The sequence below is a fragment of the Giraffa tippelskirchi genome, chromosome 2 (genome assembly GCF_054371585.1).
Source record: "Giraffa tippelskirchi isolate mGirTip1 chromosome 2, T2T-mGirTip1v1.2.pri, whole genome shotgun sequence".
Taxonomy (NCBI): Eukaryota; Metazoa; Chordata; class Mammalia; order Artiodactyla; family Giraffidae; genus Giraffa; species Giraffa tippelskirchi.
Genome location: NC_137276.1, coordinates 134310885 through 134332165, shown reverse-complemented (window position 1 = coordinate 134332165; position 21281 = coordinate 134310885).

The following is a 21281-nucleotide window of genomic DNA, read 5'->3' as shown; positions in this document are numbered from 1 at the left end:
AGTTAGATAAGACTTAAAGCTGTTAGTCTAATTGTAAAGGCAAAGAGTCAATCTCAGGTTTAGGGGCTGATTCTCTCCTAGCAATTGGACAGCTCCACTACAAAAGTCATGGTGCTCTGAATTAGATACTAGCACCACATACGCAGTCCTTAGAAATTTGATAATCTTCCCTGTGAAATGTTCATTGCAGTGGCTCAGACGGTAAAGCGTCTTGCTTACAATGCGGGAGACATGAGTTCGATCCCTGGGTCGGGAAGATCCTCTGGAGAAGGAAATGGCAACCCACTCCAGTACTCTTGCCTGGAAAATCCCATGGACAGAGGAGCCTTGTAGGTTACAATCCATGGGGTCACAAAGAGTCAGACATGACTGAGCAACTTCACTTTCATTTTCACCTTTCACCTGTGAACTGTTCATTGTTCACAAGAGAATACAAGGATGTTTGTTAAAAACGAATTCTCCATTGAGACCTCAAAGATGGTTTAGTGGTCACCAGAATGATACTATGTTATCCCCTCTTTTGTTACTAGTCTATGAGGTCTTGATTATAGTATTTTATTTATTTGTTCAGCTTGGAAAGAATAGACCATCCAAAGTCAGAAAGCATCTTTGGCTTGCAGAAAATAGACAAAAGACACCCTTGTAGATGGGCAGGCAAAGGTGTTCAGTCCTCAGAGATGGGCAATAGAAGAAAGTTGAAGTCGTTGGAAATTTACAGAAGGAGCATCTGGGTCACATTGCCTGTCAGGTGGAGGAACCTTTAGTCAGGTTTTAGTAAGTACCAGCCAGTAAATCTGTACCTATTACAAGTGCTAGCAGGAAAATATCTGAGGATCATTTATCTTTAGTGAAAGCTGATAATGGGACATCCCAGGTTGCACTAGTGGTAAAGAACTCGTCTGCCAATGCAAGAGATGTAAGAGACATGGGTTTGATCCCTGGGTCAGGAAGATCCCCTGGAGGAGGGCATGGCAGCCCCTTCTAGTATTCTTGCCTGGAGAATCCCATGGACAGAGGAGCCTGGTGGGCTGTCATCCACCGGGTCAGAAATAATATATCCTAATAATAAAAAATAAGTAGCAGATTATCCAGATTGCCTGTGTTCAAGTATCATCTCCACCACTTGCTAGCTATATAGAGAGACAAATATCTTAACCTCTCTGTATCTTACTTTCTTTACCTATAAAATCAGAAAATAACAGTACATCTCTGGTTGTTAAAAAGATTAGAAGAGTTAATATATGTAGCATAAATAGTTTGCATGTTAGCAGTATTACTGTAAAATATTTTAACATCAAATGCTAGCCTCTGAAATTGGAGAACTAGCTATGTTTTATTTCACAAATTTGTTTGAAGTTTGTGTTAGTATAGTCAATAAAAAATAGCTTATTAAAAAGCAGAGGCATTATTTTGCCAACAAAGGTCCTTTTAGTCAAAGCTCTGATTTTTCCAGTAGTCATGTATGTGAGAGTTGGACTATAAAGAAAGCTAAGTGCAAAAGGAGTGATGCTTTTGAACTGTGGTGTTGGAGAAGACTCTTGAGAGTCCCTTGGACTGCAAGGAGATCCAACCAGTCCATCCTAAAGGAAATCAGTCCTGAATATTCATTGGAAGTACTGATGCTGAAGCTGAAACTCCAATACTTTGGCCACCTGATGCAAAGAACTGACTCATTGAAAAGACCTTGATGCTGGGAAAGATTGAAGGCAGAGGAGAAGGGAATGACAGAGAATGAGATGGTTGGATGATATCACCAACACAATGGACATGTGCTTGAGTAAACTCTGGGAGTTGGTGATGGACAGGGAGGCCTGGCATGCTGCAGTCCATGGGGTCTCAAAGAGCCAGACATGACTGAGTGACTGAACTGAACTGATAGGCAATAAAATGATTCTAGTTAAAGCCGAATCATCCTCTTTACCTCAACACCAAAGTAAATCTCAGAGACAGAGTTTTGGATGAAGTAGAAAAGAACAATTTTATTGCTTTACCAGGCAAAGGAGCCACAGTGGCCTAATGCCCTCAGAATTATGTGTCCCAACTTGAAGTGGGTAGTGAGAAATTTTATAGTAATGATTCAATGAAGGTATGATTAGCTTGTGAATTCTTCTGATTGGTTGATGGTAAGGTAAGTAGGATTCAGCATCATCAACCTTCAAGTTCCTACTAATCTGGGGCCTGCATGTTTGTGGGCAGCATGCCACCATTAACCATTAATCCTTCCATCTGGTGGGAATTTTGTTTGTGTGTGCCCTGTTGTGTCTGATTCTTTGCATCTCCATGGACTTCAGCTCACCAGGCTCTTCTGTCCATGGGGTTATCCTGGCAAGAATATTGGAATAGGTTGCCATGTCCTCTTCCAGGGGATCTTCCTGACCCAAGGATCAAACCTGTGTCTCCTGCTTTGGCAAGCAGATTCTTTACCACTGAGCCACCTTGGAGTGGGGGCTTCAGTATCTGCAAAACAGCCAAGAGATTGTTGTTTCTCCCTTGACTCACATCCTCTCCCTTTTCTAATTAATAACTGCTTGAATCTGCCCCTCGGAACTCAGGGAAGGTCAAGGAAGCTAAATGAAACCTATTTCCTGTAATCAAAGAAATGGGGGACACAGAAAGGATTTTGTGCACAGGATCACCACAGGGCACTGCTTGGTATCAAAATAACCTAAGGTTTAGGTTCTATTCTTAAATAAAAGTGGTTCAAATGAAATAGGACCTAATTACTTAGTGTTTTCAAGATAATGGATGACAATATTAAAAATGGAGCTACATTGGTTGTGAAACTAATCTCCAAATCATAGAATTCTAGAATAAAGACTTGGCCTTGGGATTAAATGGAGAAAATAAGTGTTTAGTACTTTCATGGATATCATTAGGAAGGTGTTTAGAAAGAAATTCTAAATAGGCTCAAGAAGAATTTACATAAATCATAAATAATGCACCAAAGGAATTATGGATATTTAGATTACCTAATTACATGCTAGGATTTTTTTTTAAGGAAAATTGCTTGAAAGGAAATGTTAATTCTCTTCCCAAAGAAACCTTTATTGCTTCTGTTAGAGACAAAATATTATCCAAGTTGGATTATTTTAAATGAGCGTGATGATTATCATGTACACAGAAATTATTAGTGAATATTAGACCCTGCAGTATAATAGAAAGAAGGGTGAATCTGAATCAATGTGGATTTTTGATTGGCTTTTGCTGTCTGGCTTTTGTTCCTATAAAGCTATATGAGTATAGGCAACACAATTTATTTCTATCTTTGTTAGAGGTAAGGTGAAAAATAATTTCTATCCTTACCTTAAAATTTTAATCAAGACCAGATGAAAGCAAATTCATAGGTCTTTGTAAAATTAAAACAATATTAAATATAAATAATAATAATTATTATTATTATAGTTTTGCCTTAATTAACCAGAAAAATCAACCATGGTCAATTACTATGGTCATCCACATAATCACATCCATCTTAAAATACATAATGATAATTTAAGATAATTATAGCTGATAGAGATTGATCTGAATGACTTTATATAATTCAAATTTTAGATAAATTTTAATTAAATGAGGAAACAATCTTTTTGAGAATTTTAAAATGCTAAATACTTCAATTTTTATTTTAAGCTTCTTTGGGTGTGAAAAATATATAATTCAAAATTCATAAATTTTATTATAACATCAATTAGCTGAGAAGTAGATAACTTGAGGGAAAATTGAGGTGGTTCACATTAATGGATAAACTATGTCCTAAGAATATGGATAATTTTTGGGAATGAGAATTTCAATTCACTGAGCTTAATATGAACACATATAAATTCTCCAGTTTTCTAAACATCATCCAGTGACTTTTCTGAGGTTAACATTAGTTCCAATTATGTGATTATTTTACAGGAAAGAGAAATCATCAAAAACATGCTTAACAGCTCATTTTCAAATCATTTTCAAATAATATCTAGAGAGAAAAAAATATATATATGGCAAGTCAAGAGACTAATTCACTGAAGCAACTCGGGCTACAAAACTCCTGAATTTTTTTCTCCAGATAGCTCTATTTTCATTTCACTTTCTAAATCTACATATATATACAAGTCAGTGTGCCTCTTCAGTCATGTCCACCTCTTTGCAAGCCCATGGACTCTAGCCTGCCAAGCTCCTCTGTCCATGGAATTTTCCAGACAAGAATAGTGGAGTGGATTGCAATTTCCTACTCCAGGGGATCTTCCCAACTCAGAGATCAAACCCATATCTCTTGCATCTCCTGCACTGGCAGGCAGTTTCTTTACCATTGTGCCATCTGGAAACCCCATTCCTCTCACTCCACTCTTCTAAATCTATATATACAAGACATTTACAATAAACACTGTATTGTTGCATTGCATAAAGAAAAAAAAATATATATATATTATTTTGCTACTCCAAAATTCCATGATAGCCTCTCCTTCAATGAGGTGAACAAGTTCAATGCCTTTTTCTATTCTCCCGATACCTTTTTCAATGAAGCTACATGGGTCCCCGCTGAGCAGACAATGAGCCACATGACCCCTCCCTACTGTTAGTTGATTTCAAAGAGTAGATTCTGACTCATACTTGACCAACCTGTTTTTCTGTCTATGGAGTTGGAAACTGTATTGAAGATACATTAATCCTACTTAACCTGTAACAGTACTAGAATGAGGACTTGGCCAAAGAGGCAAAAAAAGAAAATAGAGAAAGAAAAAAAAAAAAATGAAACAAACAAAAAAAAAACAACAAACAAAACCAGGATTAAACTCAAAGCACAGCAGAGAAGAAACCAAGAAGTTCTAGAAATGCTATTTTTCTTGGGGATTGCTATTTTAATGCAAGTCCCAAATATACTTTCTGTTCTCAGTTTAATTACCGTGCACTCCCTTCCCTTACATTAAATTTCCCTTTTCTGCTTAAGCCAACAGGAGTAAATTTTAGTTACTTCCAACAAAATAACTTGCTTGTTATTAAAATAAAAAAAAAATAAAAAAAATAAATAACTTGCACAATTATATTTGCAATTGAAGCAATTGATATACAGATCTTAAGAGGTGGGTTCTCAGGTCACACTAGTTTCAGTAATAAAGCTGGGTTAGGACTCAATTATTCCACTGCTTCTTCCTGGTCAAGGTTCTTTTCATGCAGTCCATTCTATTTATTTCATATTATTTTTCTGTTTAAATTCTCTTATTATTTTCTCTCCCCAACCCCATTAGGTCCCATGTAGCAAAGATAAAGCCCTATAATTTGGTGAAGAAAAATAAATCCAAAGCAAAACATTGCAAACATTTCATAAATTTTCAATTGGAAGAATACTGTTTTCAGAACACATATTTTTTAAATGTAGTGTTTTTAATTGACTGTAAACAACAGAACCTTCCTGGAAGATGTAGTATTGCATTCTTACCATTATTCCTGTTCAAGAGAGCTCTTTGAAATGTAAGAAATTATAAATGATGAATAGTTGATTAAGCTCTGATAGAGGAAAAAAAAAGAGAGCAGAGATAAAAATTCACTCATTCATGAACAGTTCTTACCAGTTTTCTTACAGGAGAAGACTTCAGATTTAGGGTACAAAGTATAAGATCCAACCAACAGGCATTTTCAGGACCTTACAATTAAGATCAAAGCCTTAAAAAATCCAGCTGTGAGTTTCTTTTAATTAGCTTGCTACTCAGTATAACACATATTGCAAGTATTCCTTCTTGAATAACTTTCTTGAATAATGCAGCTGGGAGTATAGTCAGTTGAGCATTGATGCAGCTGGGTAGCTTGAAAGATGAAAATCAAATGTGAATTCTGATGAAGTAATTTCATTTTGAGCCTTTCATATTTCTTCCTCCCTAAATTAAAAAGAAGTGAAACCTTGAGTTCAGCTGGTTCACTGCCTACTCCATGCCAATTCACATTTTTAGATAATAAGAGTATTTTGTCCAAAATGAATACTAAACACAAAATTACATTTTCTCATCTAATGGTGAGAAAAAAAATTATGTATAGAGCTCATAGTAATTTGCTGTGATAATATAATAGTTGACCTGCTTTGTTAAGGGAGGTGAAAATGTTATTATTGCTAATAGAGTATAGTGTTGCTGTAATGTTTTATCATGAGATGTTGTGATCTTTATAAACATTCAGTTATAGTATGTTCAGTTTTAATAAGAATTCTATTGTAAAATAACTATAATGATTATCCTGGGATAATCTTTTTATTATGAAATCATATTGGTAAGTTTTCAGACCATTTTCTTACTATATATTTATAATGCAATGAATACAATGAAATTTAATCAGCTGATAACATCATAATTTCAAACAATATAGCTATGAAATTCAATGTTGTTTTAGTTCCATTTATGATAGCTCATTTAATTACAGTATAGATTTTATTTTTAGCTAACATTGTTTTGTGCTAATTTAATAATTAGATTTATTGGACCTTAACATTTGAGGATATAAAAGTTACTCATCCATTAACGTATTCATTTATTTATCCAACATATATTTATTGAGGACACACTATGTGCCAGGTAGTAGATTAAGTATAGGAAATACAGAAATGAATAATACAAAGGTTGGCTTTCAGATCCACTTTTTTTTTTTTAACGAAAAGACCACCTTATAACCAAAACTAGCCTACATACCTATCAGATTGGCTGAAAAAAAAAAAGTGACCATACAAAATGATGTCAAGGATATGAAGAAATGGAATCACTCATACATTGCTGAGTTCAGCCACTGTAGAAATCTGTTTGTCAGTTTCTTAAAAAACTAATCATGCAACTACCTTATTACCCAGCACTTGCACTCCTAGGAATTTATCCCAGAGAAGTGAAGACTTGTGCTCATACAAAAATCTGTATACAAATGTACATAGTGGTTTTATAGTTGAAAACTGGAAATAGTCCATATTATTTTCAAAAAAGTGAAAAATTAAACAAACAGTGATACATGCATATCATGGAAACTGTATCAATAAAAAGGAACTAACTTTTGAATCATGTAACAACTTAGATGAAACTCCAGGGAATTATATTGAGTGAAAATATCCAATCCCTAAAGCTTGCAAAATTCATTATTCCACTTCTATAATATTTTTGAAATTATACAATTAAATGGAGAAAAGATTAGTGGTTGCCAGTGGAAGGGAGGTAGGTGTGTTTATTACAGGGCAATATGAAGGACTGTGATGTATCAGTATCCTGCTAGTTTTGCTATGACCAGAGGGTAGCATAAAGTGAGCTTCCTGAGGTGGATTATGTTTCTTATCTGGGTGTTGACTGCACAATAGGTTCAGTATCCTAACTGCTGTGGTGAATTCATGAACATAGAGATATGTGGTAGAACTCTATAAAACTAAATGCATACACACATACAAGTGAGTACAGATAAAATTGGGGAAATATAAATAAGATCAGTGGATTGAATCAACTTTAATATTTTGGTTGTGATATATTATAGTTTTATAAAATGTCAGTATTGGGGAAACTGAGTAAAGTGTACATGGAAACTGTATTATTTAATATAACTACATTGAATGTACAATTATCTCACAAGTGTCAATAAAATAGTACAATGAAATATGAAGTTGCTTTCATGGAAGTCTGCATAGAATATAGTAGGAATAAAAGGAGAATGGAGTTCATGGGTGCACGGTGACTATGTGAATTTTCTCCATTGTTGATTTAATTGATTCACCTCCTAATTTGGTATGTATTTATTGAGCACCTAGTATGTTCTAGGCACAGATTATATAACAGTGAATGAAACACATAAACATTCTTGGCCTCATGTTACTTCTATTCTAGTGGAGAGAAAAAACGTTTTTAGGTGAGTGAAATATATAATACATTAAATTGTGAAAAGTTATATAATGAAAAATAAAGCAAGGGATGGGGAAGAAAAATAAAGCAGGAGGAGTGGAATTGGGTAGGTGAGAAATGTGATGACATTTACTCTGAATGAAAAGGGTTCTCTTGGACAGAAATACTATTTTATTTTATTTTTGTTTATTTTTTGAAGATTAACATAATTGCACAAGTCATAAGGTTAAAGCTGGATGAATTTTTACTGAACCTATTGTGCAGTCAACACCCAGATAAGAAACAAAATCCACCTCAGGAAGCTCACTTTATGCTACCCTCTGGTCATAGCAAAATTAGCAGGGAAACATATGTGCAGATAAAATAAAATTAACACCTGTAGTTTGGAGGCTATATTGTAGATCTGGAGACAAAGATCTGTTTTTGAACCCTGGCTCCATTCCTAGCTTTTCTCAAATGGCCTTCGGTTGTCTCATTTGTTAAATGATATCAATGAACTTAGTCCATGTGATGTTATGAATGCCAGAGACAATGAAAGTACCCTAAAATTTATTAAACCCTGTGTACATTGCTTCTTAGAAGAAAAGTTATGATCAACCTAGACAGCATGTTAAAAAGCAGAGACTTTATTTTGCCAACAAAGGTCTGTCTAGTCAAAGCTATGGTTTTTCCATTAGTTATGTACAGATGGGAGAGTTGGACTATAAAGAAAGCTGAGCACTGAATAAAGGATGCTTTTGAACTGTGGTATTGAAAAAGACTCTTGAGAGTCCCTTGGACTGCAAGGAGATCCAACCAGTCCATCCTAAAGGAAATCAGTCCTGAATATTCATTGGAAGGACTGATGCTGAAGCTGAAACTCCAATACTTTGGTCACCTGATATGAATAACTGACTCATTGGAAAAGACCCTGATTCTAGGAAAGATTGAAGGTGGGAGGGGAAGGAGGTGACAGTGGATGAGATGGTTGGATGATATCACTGACTCAATAGACTTGAGTTTGAGTAAGCTCTGGGAGTTGGTGCAGTCCATGAGGTTGTAAAGAGTTGGACACAACTGAGTGACTGGACTGAACTGATATCTTTATCTATATTCTTTTAAAGATAAAGTAATTTTATTTCTTAAATTTGTATCAATTAGGTATACAATTTTAAATATATTCAGGGTTTCCTTATGTACTTAATTTATTTCCTCATATTAATTCTGTACATAATGCAAAGTAAATGGAGAATGTCTCATTTCCTGTTTGAAACAGCAATCATTTTATTTCCAACATTTATATCATTTTAAGTGTCATTTTCTCTTGATGAATGAATTTAAGTAGACCCTAAAGGATTTAAATATTTACAAAATTAGATTTATTCTATTTCAATAAATTGAGTTTTCTTCAACAGTTACACTTGATGAAGATTAATTCAATAGTTTCAAATAATGGTGATCACAAAATCTAGACTCTTAATTAGTGACAGAATTTCTTTTCAATTTAAGAATATAATTTTTAATGCATTGCAAAAAAATTTATACTTACTTTACTTACATAAGAAGATTGTACATGTTAGTACTGACCACTCGCCTTTCCAAAAATAAATTTAGATCAAGATGTATAAATTACACAGACCAATGAAAATATTTCAAATATCACAGTAACCTCCCTCCCAAGGATGATAATTGCTATCATGTACAAATTTCTGAGATTAAATCAGGAAGTGACAATTAGCAGTTATTTACATTGAAGTCACCATGTTTGTTTTATAGCAATAGATAGTGTAGAATCTGAAGTCTAGACAGCAATCTATGTGGTAGTCAACAAGAAGAGTACACTCAACAGGATTTCCTTGGAGGGATTACAAACTCAAATGTTTATACTGACCAAATAACATTTGTTAAGTTTGTGATTTTGTTGACAAATATTTCGGCATTGGCAAGGCTATATCGTGTGTGCACATGCATGCTTGTGTGTATGTATGTATATGTGTGTGTGTACATGCCTGTGCTGGTTAGTTTAGGTTACATCCTAAGTAAATTCATTGCTCAGATCAGTTACTGACCCTTTAGGGAAGGTATATAATCAGTAAGTCCTCATATGAGAGATGATTACTTTAAGTACTCCAAGCTACCTATCTACACATGAAGTTTCACTAGTTAGCAAGATAATTGTCATGATTTTCTTGTGAAAATATTATACTCCATATTTTTCAGCTTGCCTAAAATATTCTTAGAACACCCTTGCAAGAGATACTTCTTGTGACATACCTATCCCCTTAGCTTCAGTTTCCTTCTAGCAGCTACTATAGTAAACTTTCTAGGAAGGCTTCCATGCAGTTTATAATGACCAACATTTTACTAAGTTTGATGTGTCCTTCTATTCACTTTAAGAAGGAATATGATCAAAATATATCAGATATCAAGAATTTATAGTCACATTTAGCTTACTAGTGATCTGTGAAACACTGCTTTCTGTCAGGTGTTCTTTGTTTTTTAAGTGTGCTTAAATATGTTAAGAAAATAATAGTTAAAACAAAGTTAAATAGGTTGATTTATTTTAAGACAACACAGAATCCTCAATATGTTAAAGAACATTGTAGATTTCAAAAAAGAAATTCTACACAATGTATATATTTCTCACACCCAGAAATATATACATAAACACAGTCAAGGAAGAAATTATAATAAGATATTAAGAGCACTTGGAGCCACCTTTAAGAAGTATGGATAAAAGAATGCAAATCAGACCACAGTTTGGTCAGTTTTCTCTTTGTGTTTTGCTTTCTTTTCCTACAAGTTTCTACTCTCCTTAAGGTTTAACTGATCTGCACACTTTCTCCTGAATATACTAGTTTACTTGCTTGAAATATTTTGATCTACTTGGGAATACTTATGCTATAATAGATGTTTAATAAGTTGGAAATTTCAGTGTGCAACCCAACTTTGATGTCTTTCCTGAACTCTTCAAATTAACACATCTGCTGCCATCTCTGAGAATGGAAAATGATTAAATGGACTGTGAGTTTGGTCTTGTAAAACAATACTCTATGCTGAAGTTGCCTTGAATTGCTCTACTGTTTCCACAAAGCCTCATGCATTTTTAAATTGATTTTCATGATTTTAGTTGCCTATATTTTAACGATAAGTAAATTTGATAGTCTTAATGAATCTACATCTAAGATAATGGGTTATTTTCTTTGTAAGAAAACACAGACATAACATTATATTCCTGATCTTCAGAATAATAAGGAGACAGTTATCACAAGAGACTAATTCTCCAGGGCATATATAGTATATAAACTCTTATCAGCTTCCTCAAATAAAAAAAAAAAATGACAATGTTAATTCAGGTCTTCTGCTGTTTTTTAATTAGGTTGTTTGTTTCTTTGGTGTTGAGTTTATGAGTTCTTTGCATAATTTGGATATTAACCCCTTATCAAATATGCTGTCTGCAAATATCTTCTCCCATTAAGTAGGACACATTTTCATTTTGTTGACAGTTTCCTTTGTAAAAGCTTTTGAGTTTGATGCAGTCCCATTTATTTTATTTGTTTTGCCTGAGGAGACAGATCCGAAAAAATAGGACTATGACCAATGTAAAAAATTGTACTACCTACATTTTCTTCTAGAAGCTTTATAGTTTCAGGCCTAACATTTAAGTCTTCAATCACTTGTGTGTTCATGTTTGTATATGCTGTGAGAAAGTAATCTAGTTTGATACTCTTGCATGTAGCTATCCAGTTTTCCTAACACCATTACTGAAAAGGCTGTCTTTTTCCTATTTGTTGTAGATTAATTTTGCCTCCTTTGTTGTAGATTAAGTGTGGGTTTATTTCTAGGGTCTCTATTCTGTTCCATTAAATCCTGTGTCTGTTTTTGTGCCAGTACGATAATATTTTTATTATTGTAACTTTATACTAATAGTTCAAAAACAGGAGTGTGAGACCTCCAGCTTTGTTCTTTTCTCTCAAAATTGCTTGAATATTTGGGATATTTTACATTTCCATATAAATTTTAGAATTATTTGTTCTAGTTCTGTGAAAAATGTAATGGGTATTTTGATAAGGATTGCATTGAATCTGTAGATTGCTTTGGTAATATGGTCATTGTAATGATGTTACTTCTTCCAGTCCAGAAGCATGATCTATCTATTAATTTGTTTGCATTGTTTCATGAATGTCCTATAGTTTTCTATGTACAGGACTGTTTTTCAAAGAAGATATGCAGATGGTCAATAACACATGAAAAAATGCTCAGTATCACTAATCAACAGAGAAATGCAAATCAAAATAACAAGGTACCACCTCACATCTGTCAGAATGGTTATCATTCAGAGGACAACAAACAACAAGTATGCCAAGGATGTGGGAAAAAAAGGAACCTCCTTTCACTGTTGGTGATATTGTGAATTGGCGTAGGTGCTATGAGAAACAGTATGGTGGACTCTCAAAAATTAAAGATAGAAATGCCATATAATCCAGCAATTTCACTCTGGGTATTTACCTGAAGAAAACAAAACCACTAATTTGAAAAGATATATGCACCCCAAATATTTACTAAAGTATTCTTATGTTACAAGATATGAAACAAACTACGAATAGTGATAAAGAAGATGCAAATACATACATATGTATTTGAATATTAGCCATAAAAAAAGAAATCTTGTCACATGAAACAACATGGCTAGATCTAGAGGGTATTATGTTATGTGAGATAAGTCAGGCAGAGAGTGACAAAAATTCTGCAAGATCGTACATATATAAGGAGTCTAAAAAACAAAACAAGCAAACAAATAAAACAGGTTGAATATAGACCCAGAGACACAAAGAACAAACAAGTGATTGCCAGCTGTTAGAGATGTGTGGGAGTGGGCAAAATGAGTAAAATATATTAGGAAGTACAAATCTCCAGTTATATAACAAATAAGTGACAGGGATGTAACATAAAACATAAAAATACAGTTAATGATATACAATAAATTTGTATGGAAACAGGTGGTTGCTAGACTTGCAGTGGTGATCATTTCATAACATAATCAAATATCAAATCATTATGCATGTACCTTAAACTAACATAATATTGTACATTAACTATATTTCAATAAAAAGTAAAATCAAAAATTTGAATGGCAATGTTTTATCTAAAATTAGCTTTATGTCATGTCTTATCTTTTTAGATTTTTCTTTGTAATGTTTTATAGAATCAAGTTTCCAGATGCTTTCTCATTAAAAAATATTAGACTGGGGATGATTAGTTTAAATATTATTTTTACAAAACATTTGCTTATTTTGCGATATGATAGACAAGCTAGTTGCTTAATGTATCCACAGATACTTCCCATATGAGAAGCTGTACTTTTCATCACATGGTGCCTGAATCTGGCACCTTATGTGTTACAGCTATAGCCAGGTTCAGAGAAACTATCAGATTATTGCAACTCAGTGGCTATTGCCTGCATGAATGAATTCTTATTACAACATCACAGATGGCTGAAACATTTCCTTATTGACTGTTGGAATTAACAGTGCATCAACTTATTGTGGCATGAACTGTTTTTGCAAGAGAAAGAATAAAGTAAATGACCAGATGTATTAATACTATGCTTTTAATTTCTAGACATTCACAGGAGGAACAGTTGTTGGAAATCTATACTATTAAAAATGGATTTTATTAAATTTAATAAATACTAGTTTTTTTAAAAATTATAAAGTCTGTACTTAATGTGGAACAAGAATAATTTTCAAGGAATTTGATTTGATGATTTATTACTGCATATCAATTAGTTAAAATTTGTAATACAGAAGAGTGTATATATATTTTCATTGAAAATAAGTAGGGATAGTATAACTAAAAATGGTGAGTCTGTTGTAATAAATATGGGAATAATTTATAATGGAATAATCATGTAGAACACTCCAATTAGATTGTGTTCTCTTCTAAATTATCAGTTGGACAATGGGACACTTGGAGTTGTAAGCATGTATAACCAGTGCACAAGTTTATTTATTTATTTATTTTTTTATTAGTTTATTTTCTATTTTTTAACTTTAAAATATTGTATTTCTTTTGCTATACATTGACATGAATCCACCATGGGTATACATGTGTGTTTCAATTTGCACTTTTGATACTAATGCAGAACTTGTAAATAAACAAGGTCAACTGGATAATTTGAAATATAATCTGAATGGATAGCTGACTGACTAGAAATATTGGGTGAATTTTTATTAGTCATAAATCTTGATGAACTGCCGTGACCAAATTTGCTGTTTTTTAGAACTTGGAAGAAAAATTAACAAGAATTTGGTAAAGCTGGAAGTATGGAATTGGGGACAGTAATAGTTGCAGGAAACCAGAACAGTTGGAGAATTTTGGTTTCCTAAATTTGGAAAACTCAGCAGTGGCCACAGGAATGGAAAAGGTCAATTTTCATTCCAATCCCAAAGAAAGGCAATGCCAAAGAATGATCAAACTACTGCACAATTGCACTCATCCCACACGGTAGTAAAGTAATGCTCAAAATTCTCCCAGCCAGGCTTCAGCAATACCTGAACCATGAACTTCCAGATGTTCAAGCTGGTTTTAGAAAAGGCAGAGGAACCAGAGATCAAATTGCCAACATCTGCTGGATCAACGAAAAAGCAAAAGAGTACCAGAAAAACATCTATTTCTGATTTATTGACTATGCCAAAGCCTTTGACTGTTTGGATCACAATAAACTGTGGAAAATCCTGAAAGAGATGGGAATACCAGATCACCTGACCTGCCTCTTGAGAAACCTGTATGCAGGTCAGGAAGCAACAGTTAGAACTGGACATGGAACACCAGACTGGTTCCAAATAGGAAAGGAGTCCGTCAAGGCTGTATATTGTCACCGTGCTTATTTAATTTATATGCAGAGTACATCATGAGAAACGCTGGGCTGGAAGAAGCACAAGATGGAATCAGGATTGCTGGGAGAAATATCAATAACCTCAGATATGCGGATGATACCACCCTTTATGGCAGAAAGTGAAGAGTAACAAGTCTCTCGATGAAAGTGAGAGAGGAGAGTGAAAAAGTTGGCTTAAAGCTCAACATTCAGAAAACTAAGATCGTGGCATCCAGTCCCATCACCTCATGGCAAATAGATGGAGAAACAGTGGAAACAGTGTCAGACTTTATTTTTTTGGGCTCCAAAATCACTGCTGATGGTGATTGCAGCCATGAAATTTAAAAATGCTTACTCCTTGGAGGAAAGTTATGACCAACTTACAAAACATATTAAAAAACAGAGACATTACTTTACCAACAAATGTCCGTCTAATCAAGGCTATGGTTTTTCCAGTGGTCATGTATGGGTGTGAGAGTTGGACGGTGAAGAAAGCTGAGCACCGAAGAATTGATGCTTTTGAACTGTGGTGTTGGAGAAGACTCTTGAGAGTCCCTTGGATTACAAGGAGATCCAACCAGTCCATCCTAAAGGAGATTAGTCCTTGGTGTTCATTGGAAGGACTGATGTTGAAGCTGAAACTCCAATCCTTTGGCCACCTCATGTGAAGAGTTGACTCATTGGAAAAGACTCTGATGCTGGGAAGAATTGGGGGCAGGAGGAGAAGGGGACGACAGAGGATGAGATGGCATCACCGACTTGATGGACATGAGTTTGGGTAAACTTCGGGAGTTGGTGATGGACAGGGAGGCCTGGTGTGCTGCGATTCATGGGGTCGCAAAGAGTCAGACACGACTGAGCGACTGAACTGAACTGAAAATCTTCTAAAGTGTTCCCTAATCTAAACCTCTAGATCAACATGGATGTGACAAACCCGGACATTTATAGAAAGAGATATGATCTCAAGTCACTCTACTGTGACCCGGAGGGTAACAGAGAACACAAAGAGTGGACCGAACATTCTAATCAATCAAAGCAAGTGCAGAGTATCATAATAGGTACAAATAAAGTAACCAGAGTTTGAGGAATGACTAACCATGAGTGATCTGACATTTACTGGCAGCCTTCTAAACTTTTGTGAAGGTGATGACATCTTTAGAATAATTCCAAGCCTGGGACACAAGAGCTTGTTCTTGATTTCATAGTATGCCAAATGTGAACCATATACAAAAGTAATACCAGTGGGATGTGGGCTAAAGAAACAGTATACCCTTTGGGATGTAGCCTCAAAAGATTCTGTAAACCAAGAAACTCATTTGGCCATCAAGATAGTAAGACCATGAAATAATCCATTTATTCACCTTATTACATTAAGAAAAGATTATTTTGAATACTTAAGATATGTTATGCATTATGATAGATTCTGGGGACATAATAGTAATCAAAGAAACATGACCCTACAGAATTTACAGGTGAATAAGGAAGATAAGCAATAAAAAATAATAAAAAAAAAAAGAAAATAATCAGTAATTCTGCTAAATGAGAGACAAATAAGAGAATTTAAAAAAAAAAGAAACATGACCCTACAGAATTTATAGGTGAATAAGGAAGATAAGCAATAAAAAATAATAAAAAAAGAAAATAATCAGTAATTCTGCTAAATGAGAGACAAATAAGAGAATTAAAAAAAAAAAGTGACCGAATTTAGATAATAGGATCAGAGAATGGACTTTCTGAGGCAGTGACAGATAAGGTGAAAAATTAAAACAGGGTATCCACAGGAAGAAGAGTGGCATGAGGTGGACAGAATGCCAGGATGAAGATGCTGTTTTTTACGAGAAAATATAAGCATTGTGTTAAAAGAATCTATATCCACTTTGAATCCTCATTTCTATATACTAAACATGCTTATTAAAATAACATAAATTTACTGGATTATTGAAAATTATCACATCTCTAAGTAAACTAAATTTAAATGTTCAACTAAAGTACATAGAAATTATTCTGTAAATGCATTCCTATATTTTTATCTGAAAATTTACACATTCTGTGTACATTGTAAAATATCAATGACTTTTAATTTAATACTAATTTGAGCTCACAAAATATTTATTTTATTTTCCTTGTTTTTGTCCATGGCTTTTTCAAAATTTGTTACTATTTACATAATGATTTTATTTTCTTTTAGAGCATCAGAAATAAAAAGATTTAGACACTTAAAATTCATATCTAAGATACAATTTGATCATAGGGTTGTATATAGTTCAGTTCAGTTCAGTTGCTCAGTCATGCCCGACTCTTTGGATCCCATGAATCGCAGCACACAAGGCCTCCCTGGCCATCACCAACTCCTGGAGTTTACCCAAACCCATGTCCATCAGGTCGGTGATGCCATCCAGCTATCTCATCCTCTGTTGTCCCCTTCTCCTCCTGCCCTCAATCCTTCCCAGCATTAGGGTCTTTTCCAATGAGTCAACACTTCGCATGAGGTGGTCAAAGAATTGGAGTTTCAGCTTCAACATCAGTCCTTCCAATGAACACCCAGGACTGATCTCCTTTAGGATGGACTGGTCGGATCTTCTTGCAGTCCAAGGGACTCTCAAGAGTCTTCTCCAACACCCAGTTCAAAAGCATCAATTCTTTGGCTCTCAGCTTTCTTCACTGTCCAACTCTCACATCCATACATGACCACTGGAAAAACCATAGCCTTGACTAGATGGACCTTAGTTGGCAGAGTAACGTCTCTGCTTTTAAATATGCTATCTAGGTTGGTCATAACCTTCCTTCCAGGGAGTAAGCGTCTTTTAATTTCATGGCTGCAATCACCATCAGCAGTGATTTTGGAGCCCCAAAAAATAAAATCTGACACTGTTTCCACTGTTTCCCCATCTATTTCACATGAGGTGATGGGACCAGATGCCATGATCTTAGTTTTCTGAATGTTGAGCTTTAAGCCCACTTTTTCACTCTCCTCTTTCACTTTCATCAAGAGGCTCTTTAGTTCTTCTTCACTTTCTGCCATAAAGATAGTGTCATCTGCATATCTGAGGTTATTGATATTTCTCCCAGCAATCTTGATTCCAGCTTGTGTTTCTTCCAGCCCAGCGTTTCTCATGATGTACTCTGCATATAAGTTAAGTAAGCAGGGTGACAATATACAGCCTTGACGTACTCCTTTCCTATTTGGAACCAGTCTGGTGTTCCATGTCCACTTCTAACTGTTGCTTCCTGACCTGCATACAGGTTTCTCAAGAGACAGGTCAGATGGTCTGGTATTCCCATCTCTTTCAGAATTTTCCACAGTTTATTGTGATCCACACAGTCAAAGGCTTTGGCATAGTCAATAAAGCAGAAATAGATGTTCTTCTGGAACTCTCTTGCTTTTTCGATGATCCAGCGAATGTTGGCAATTAGATCTCTGGTTCCTCTGCCTTTTCTAAATTCAGCTTGAACATCTGGAAGTTCACGGTTCACGTATTGTTGAAGTCTGGCTTGGAGAATTTTGAGCATTAATTTACTAGCCTGTGTGATGAGTACAATTGTGCGGTAAAGGCTCCAAATTTCCTAAAAGTCCCAAGTTTTTAAACTCTTTCTCCAGAATAAACACATACACTAAAATACACTAAAACAAACAAGGAAAATCCTGAATGCAATTTGAATGGAAGTTTCCTGACTAAAAGAGACATCTTAAAATTCCTTATGGGGGAAAGAAGAAAAAAGAATGAAGTACTTTCAAAGCTGTTTCTTGGGACACTCAGAAATAAGCTGAAGTTAACAAAGCCAAAATTGATGCAGTGAAAGAAATATGACATGCTCAGTCTGTGTTTATTGCTGGAAACCTCTGCTTCTTTCATTTGTTTGCTTTCTTTCTTTGGGTTTTTTTAGCCTCTTCTTATTTAAGGGATGGAAGTTGGAAAATAACCCAAATATCAACAGAATTCAATTTCTCTAAGATTCCAAGTGCGTGTTCTCAGGAGCAAGCAGTTTTGTCAGCCGTGCAGCACCTTGCTGCCTAGTGTATGGCAGATCCAACAAAGTGTGAGTTGAGAAGTTTCCCAGTGCTAGGAAACCAGAGGTATGAATTTGTTGTCTTTTGTCCCTTTGGGCTTGGAAGAAGGGGATGAGCTGTGGGAGGGACATCAGTTTATAGCTGATGTCTATAATCTAACACTGAAATTACTTTCTGGCTATGACAGCAAGTTTTCTTGTGTTTTCAGTTTCTACCTGATCCACCTGCGGATTTTCATACTCAATTGTTTACAAACCATTGGTTTTCTTTGATGTCATATCTAGGATTTTCCAAGCGTCATAACAATTAGGTTGAATAATTTACGTAGTTTGGTTTGTTCTGGCCATTTATAATTCCCTTTTCCAAGTAGGATTATCTCTGAAAGTTGGCTTTCAGTATTATCTTACTACAAGGGTTGCTGGATTTTCATGTAATTTCTTTCAGAGAAGAGTTCTCAAGTATATCCTTTCCCTTCCTTCTCTCCTAACTACCATGTCATGTTCCACCCCCTATGAATTTTTGATGATTTGCAGTATCACGTTCTATATTTGGTTTCCTTTCAAGAATCTAAATACACAGAAGTGTTGCAGGAAGGGAGACCCCTTCCAGGGCCCAAAACTGGGCTCTTGTCTGACACTCGGAAATGAGTTGTCTGAGCAGACACATGTGCTGACAAAGCAAGATATTTTATTGGGAAAGGGCACCCGGGTGGAGAGCAGTAGGGTAAGGGAACCCAGGAGAACAGCTCTGCCACATGGCTCGCAGTCTCCGGTTTTATGGTGATGGGGTTAGTTTCTGGGTTGTCTTTAGCCAGTCATTCTGACTCAGAGTCCTTCCTGCTGGTGCACTCCTTGTTCAGCCAAGATGGATGCCAGAGAGAAGGATTCTAGGAGGTGGTCGGACATGTGGTGTCTCCTTTTGACCTTTCATGAACTCTTCCGGTTGTTGGTGGCTTATTAGTTCCGTATTCCTTCACAGAACCTCCTGTCATAAAGCAACTCATGCAGATGACTACTATGGTGCCTGGTCAAGGTGGGCGGTTTCAGTCAGTGTGCTTCCCCTAACAGAAGGAACCTAGATGTCCCTGAGAAATTTGACTTTCTCCTGCTACTTTATGAGTGAGAGGCCAGTAAGTTGGTGCAGATAATTAGATCAGATATTTGTGTAAGTAATCCTTTAATTACTGATTCCTTTCCCTGCAGCCCATGCCTCTTCTCCACACTGACAAGATAAACTTGTAATTTGAGCTTTGTGGCTTCCCAGGTGGTAAAGAACCAGACTGCCAAGGCAGGAGACCCAAGAGATGTGGGTTTGATCTCTCCTCAGGAAGAGTCACTGGAGAGGGAAATGGCAAACCACTCCAATATTCTTGCAGGGATAATTCCATGGACTGAAAAGCCTGATGGGCTACAGTCCATGGGGTCGCAAAGAGTTGGAGGCAACTGAGTACTACTAGTACAATAATTTGAACTTTATTGCAAAGGATCTGGTCTGTGATGTCCTCTGTCTATATTCATTAATATAGACTCTTTTGTGTTCTGTCAAGAATTCAGCAAATTGCTATGCTTCTTAGGATGCCTCCATTCTCAATGGTTTTATGGATTTGACCTTTGCATATAATTTATGTAAATAGAATTTGGGAAAGTAATTTCCTGTGTTCAGCCCACCATATTGAGCTAGAAATCACCTTTTCATAAATTTAATCATCATCTACCTATCACCTATTTTAAGCTCATCTATTTTGATTGCTTAAAAAAAAGACTCCCATATAAAATTTACTGGTCTTTGAAATATAAAATTATTTAATACAGAGCTCACCATATACAAAGAAAAACAGAAATATCAAGTTGAAATAAGGAGAAAAGTTATTAATGACTACAGATAATCCCAGACTTATGATTTTTTGACTTTACAAAGGTGTGAAAAGCTATGAATTCAGTTGCATTGTATTTTTCCTGGGCTAGTGAAATTCAGCCTGCTACTCTCCGGTGATGCAACAGCTCCCTGGCAGCTATGCAATCTTGAGGGTAAAAGGGAAAGTGAAAGTCACTCAATTGTGTCCGACTCTTTGTGACCCCCTTTGGAATTCTCCAGGTCAGAATACTGGAATGGGCAGCCTTTCCCTTCTCCAGGGGATCTTCCCAACCCAGGGATTGAACCCAGGTCTGCCACATTGCAGGAGGATTCTTTACCAGCTGAGCCACCAGGGAAGCCTGATCTTGACGGTAAGCAATCTATATACTTACAACAATTCTGTACCCATATAATCATTCTGTTTTTCACTTTTAATACTCTCTTCAAAAAATTACATGAAATATTTAATATCTTATTATAAAATAAGGGTTTGTGTTAGATGATTTTTGCCCAAATAATGTAAGTGTTCTGAGGACCTTCAAGGTAAATGAGGCTAAAGGATAATGTTCCATGTGTTAGGCATGTTGTTTTTATTGTTTAGTCGCTCAGTCGTGTCCAACTCTTTTGCTACTCCATGGACTGTTACCCCACTAGGCTTTCTGTCTATAGGATTTTCTAGGCAAGGATACTGGAGTGGGCCGTGATTTTCTTCTCTAGAGGATTTTCCTGA